This window comes from Gekko japonicus, unplaced genomic scaffold (assembly GCF_001447785.1).
Source record: "Gekko japonicus isolate JY-2015 unplaced genomic scaffold, Gekko_japonicus_V1.1 scaffold2975, whole genome shotgun sequence".
Lineage (NCBI taxonomy): Eukaryota > Metazoa > Chordata > Lepidosauria > Squamata > Gekkonidae > Gekko > Gekko japonicus.
The window spans coordinates 183011-188625 of record NW_015160316.1 but is presented as its reverse complement, the minus strand read 5'-3'; the positions used below and the strand labels follow the sequence as shown (position 1 = coordinate 188625).

The 5615-nt window shown below is 37.5% G+C and overlaps 1 pseudogene; it reads left to right on the top strand.

The window, feature by feature from the left end:
• The first annotated feature begins 4371 nt into the window (after positions 1-4371).
• Positions 4372-4817, top strand: LOC107115208 (annotated as a pseudogene).
• The last annotated feature ends 798 nt before the right edge of the window (positions 4818-5615 follow it).

Sequence of the window (5615 nt, the reverse complement as noted above, 5' to 3'; positions counted from 1 at the left end):
TCCCCCATCCCTGTACTCTGAAAGAATTTTATTTATTTATTTGATTTATACCCCATCTCCCTGCCAAAGCAGGCTCAGGGCGGCTTACAGACACAATGGTATCACACAAGATTAACAGTAAAACAAATTAAAATCATAAAACAATTCATAAGATACTATAATTACATGATGGTGCGATAACTGTCCTTAATAATCACCATTGGGGATCTAGTCAGGAATAAATATGAGGCTGGCATCTGGCCCCATACATATAATTCACTAACATGGGTTTAGATGTTAAACATTTGCACAGGAGCAGGCAGCCAAGAATGTATTGCAGGGCGCAGGTTCCTTGGGCGATGTTGGACTATTAGATGCTTGGTGGAAGAGATTTGCCTTATAGGCTCTGTGGAATTGTAATAAATCCCACAGAGCCCTGATGTCCTCTGGGAGCTCGTTCCACCAAAGTGGGGCCGCTACCAAGAAAGCTCTAACCCTAGTTGTGGCCAGCCTGGCATCTTTTGGGCCGGGGGGAACAAGGATATTTTGTGACCCTGACTGTAGTACTCTCTTGGGAACATTTCTATTTGAATCATGACAGAAATCAAGATAATCACCAAATGCTTGGAATGGTGATTTTGATGTTACTAGAATGTAAACCAAGAATAAAGGTAAAGGTTCCCTTGCTCGAAAGCCAGTCAAGTCCGACTCTAGGGTTGCGGTGCTCATCTCCGTTTCAAAGCCAAAGAGCCAGCGCTGTCCGAAGACGTTCCCGTGGTCATGTGGCCGGCATGACTAAACACCAAAGCGCACGGAACGCTGTTACCTTCCCACTGAAGTGGTACCTATTTATCTACTTGCAATTTCTTGCTTTCGAACTGCTAGGTTGGCAGGAGCTGGAACTAGAGATGGGAGCTCACTCCATCATGCGGCAACTCGGGTCTCGAACTGCTGAACTACTGACCTTCCACAGCCTGCAGTTCAGCGTCTTAACCACTTGAGCCACCACAGCAAAAAAACAAGAATAGTTTGTTATAAAATAAGAGTCTTGTCAGTACAGCAATAAGTTGGATGTCATCATGATAAACATTAAAAAAAGAAAAGTAAAGTAAAAATAAGTTATTACTGTTGTTTTTGTTTTGTTTTGACACATGAATTTGCCAGTGTCTTGAAGTATAAATTTAGCCACTTGAATCATGTAGAAAATGCAGTTACGAAGTACAAAGAATCTAGGATTTCACTTCTACATGTGAAGTACATTTTCTTGTTTTGGCAAGTACAGGAAACACAACTGATCTCATTTATGATAATAAGGACCACAGCAATCGAGCAGAAACAAGAGAATATTTAAACAATTCTCTTTGACTTTGAAAATATCATTTTCTAAGCACAAAAATCATGGTATATGAAACTGGGCTGAATGGAAAGTTCGCAAGTAAACGTTTCTGGCACAAAAATGGAGCCTAATGTATGAGGTTTTAAGACACCCTTATAAGTAATTGGGCTTAGTGCAGATAATACTGTGATTCTGGCAGCAAATTAAGTAGAAAGCTAGTCTAGTGTAGTGGTTAGGAGTGTGAACTCTAATCTAGGAGACCCAGGTTTGATTCCCCACTTCTCCACATGCAACTGCTGGTGTGACCTTGGGTCAGTTACAAGTTCTTTCAGAGCTATTCTCTCAAGGGTAGTTTTTGAGAGTTTTATCAGCCCCATCTACCTCAAAGGGTGTCTGTAGTGGGGAGGGGAAGGGAAAGGAGATTGTAAGCCGCTCTGAGACTCATTTGGATAGTGAAGGGTGGGGTATAAATCCAATCTCTTCTTCTTCTTCTATATTTCTGAAGTTTTGGCCAGTTGGCACTGTATTTTTAACAGTTGCCATTTACAGATACTTATTTGTGAGGAAATATGATAGACTTCAGTTCTGCAGTTTGAAGATTATTGTAAACACATTATTTCTAGCAACAGATGGATTCTATACTCTGGGGACAGGATGTATCGAAGCATCCACTCTACTCAGCAGTCACACCAACAAGAAACAAGAAAGATATTTCACGGTTATGCAAAATACTGCTGGTGTCAAGCATGAAATCATTTATAATATAACTGATGTGTAACTATTTTTCAGTCCTAAAGTCATAACAAGGCAAATAATCACAGGTGAATCTTGGTTAATTTTATTATTCACTGCACATACAATTCCAAAACTAGCATATGCATCTATGTCAATATATGAGATTTTCAAAATTTTCAGTGATGTTTATCTAAATAAAGGCTGCATAGAAAAACGAGATTAATTTTGCAATATAATATAGTGAGTTAATAACAGTACTGTATTAATAGAGTGCATTAAAGCATATATTTATTAATTTGAGTATTCCTCTGAAACACAAGCCAGCATCTATGAAACTACATTTTTAAAAATAGGCAGACTGCCTTGCCACCCCTGAAGCATGAAAAGTCAATTTCAGATCACCAGAATAGCAATTACAAATGACATGCATGCAGCTACTTGAGTAGCATGGATCCAAGGAGTATCTTCTTGGAACAGTTTTTAAGACTCAAAAACCTATTTGATTTTGAAATCAAACCACAGTTGTGAGGAAGGTGGTAGCATTTATTAGGCTTTTTTGGGGTAATGAATAGCACATGTATATATGAGACTTAAATCTAAGAACTACACTGCAGTTTATAAATACAGACTATTTATATTTTGTTGCATTTGTTGTTTTATAACATTTTTCAGACAAGTAAACAAACCTGTCCTATATCTGTTTTTATATTTCTCCCCCTCCAAACACACAAACACACACAATTACAGTTAAAGTTTTATTGCTATTTCCAGATTTATTTAAAGTGGTGATTACTTCTTAAAATGTTTATCTAACATTCTGAATTTATTACAACTTGACCTGAATTCTGAATGAAAAAAAATATTTCTAACAGTGCAGGACAATGGTACAATTGCTTTGGACCGCAGAACTCTTCCTTTGTCTGACATACAACCCCTCCCCCCAAGAAAGCATTTCAAATAAAAAGATTCAATCTATAAAGCAAAGTAAGTACAACATATTTTTTAAAAAATATATAAAATTGAGAATAAGTTGATAATTTTTGTTCATACTTTTTATAAATGACACATTTCCTTCTCTAAAATAACCTTTTACTACACTGTATGACATAATGGAGTTGCTAAGCAAATGGACATATAGCTGTCTGTATACTCAGTCCATATATTATATCCTTTCCCTAGATTTAACAGCCATTAGCTATTCATCCAGTTTCTCACACACACACACATACAAAACCCCCATGAAAATGAAAGTCAGTTCCCTCTTGACACTATAAAGAAAAAAAACTGCCACATCTCTTACACAGTTACCAATCTACTTGATAGCAGATAGTGCAGTGTCTGCTTCTCAGAAAGTGTTGCTAGTTGTTTAATCCGAGGAGTAATATATTTGTTTCATGCAGTAAGTATTGTACTTGATCTGGACATTTGCATTCCTCTGCAGGAATTTTTTATTTTTTATTTTTTTTGCACTTGTGTATGCCTATGCCTGGAAGTCAGATGGCAACCTCTGGCGACTCCTACTGGGACACGCAGGACGTTCAGAGAAGTGGCTTGATAGCCTGCCTCTGCTATCAGGCCATGGTATTCCTTGGAGGTCTCCCCTCCAAATACATGCCAAGGTCGGCCCTGCTTAGTTTCTGAGATCTGATGAGATCAGGCTTGCCTGGGCTATCCAGGTCAGGGCTGCAGGAATTCTATTATTATCTCCCTTGCACCTCAGCTGAGTCTAAGGCATTACACCTTGCCAACAGAAAAGCTTGTCTGAACTTATGAATTTCTAACCAGTGGAAATAGTCTGGCAAGAAAAAATTACCACTAAAAGGTATCTGGAAGAAGAGTGAAGAACATTTATGATTTGCGTCCTTGACTACCAAGGACCAATCTTCGTTTAAGAGCTTATTTTGAAACTTTCTACAGCTTACTTTCCTAGTACTGTTCCTTGCAGCCTTTAGTCACTCTATTGTGAGGGAAAGTCTTTTATCTAAATTACTACTCCAAAGCAGGATCTACTGATGGCTTGAAAAGGGAAAACCAAAATTTAATGACAGATTGATAAATAATAGTAGATAGATTTGGAAGCCCCAGCTCTCATTGCAAAGAGGAGGAAGAGATACGTCATGGAATACCCAAAAGGTTTCTAAAGAATTTAACCTGGAGAAAACTTATGATGTTCTATATGACCAATATACCATATTGAAGCAGCATATCTGTCGACTGAATGTATAATTACTCTATCAAGGATCATAAGTACTGGTACAAATAGTCCTTCTTTGCAATAAAAGACTTTATGTGCTTTGACCCATTGCCATCCTGTTCCTGAGATCCAGGAACACCATGACCACCACTCTCCTAATGAAGATGCCAGTGGAGGCAGAACTTTGACCAGTTGGAAATTAGCCCAGGGTGATGCTGATGTTGCTTTTAAATACTACCACCTTCTTGCTTTAAAGGCCACCTGCAAGAATCTTTTCTATTCACAAATTAGCATTCCCACTGAATTTACCTTGCTATCCCTGGGGGCTGAAATCAGCCACTCTGAATAGCCATTTTTAAGAACTTGGGTTTGATCCACAGAGCTAAGTAAGCAAAGCAAAATGAAGGAATTCATGATCTTCATGTGCTAAACCACCTTGAGGCTAAGCTCCAGATGAGCACTGGGAATGCCATTTTTACAAACAACAAAGTGCAACTGCTTAGGAAGTTCTTGGATGATGCTGAAAACCTGTATCAATTTTTTTCTACTCATTCCAAGAAGCTTCAGACTTAATCAATACCTATGCCTATGGCAAGTGAGTTGACCTCATCAAGGATCTTGATCCTGAGTTTATAATGGTTTATATAAACTATATTTTCTTTAATGGTAAGGCAAGACATATTTTGTTTTCACTTATATTTAGTCCTCTGAGACTCTTATTTTATTACATCTCACCATAATGTTTCTTTACTCAGCATTAGATGTTTATATTTGATACACTGTCCTTTGTAGCAGATTTCTTACTAGGGTTATTGTCATCTGCCTTCAGTAAAGCTATATATGGCATGAGTTCAAGTCTCATATTCTCTTTGAGTTAAGCTTTAAAAATAGATTTTTCTTAGTTTTGTCTATGACTGTTTTTAAAAGGATTGGATTCTCTTCTCTTTGCTTGCTTTAGAATTTTAAACTGGTTTTCTCTCTCTCTCTCTGTTTCCAAAGTGTTTTTTTTTAATTGAAGTTTAAAGGGTTTGTGGTTTGGGGGGTGGGAAATCAAAGTTGTTACTTTAAAAAAATCTTTTTTTGCAGTCTTCCAGTTCACTTTTATTGCTGTTCTTCTATAGTGATTCTGACAGTCTTTCTGTATTGTGTTTTGGGGGGAGTGGTTCCATGGAGTTGTGGGCTGTTCCTGTACTTTTTTATTATTTAATTGTTGCAGCAGGTTCTGAAGAAAATTTCTGATTAGGTTTTAGTGTGTAGGTGAAGTGTTAGGTATTTTTAAAAATATGGTTGGCTTAACTTGGACACTCTGGTTTGACATTGGTTCTGTTGGGCTTATTGGTTTTATTTGCATTTGGAAGCCATTTAGGCCAG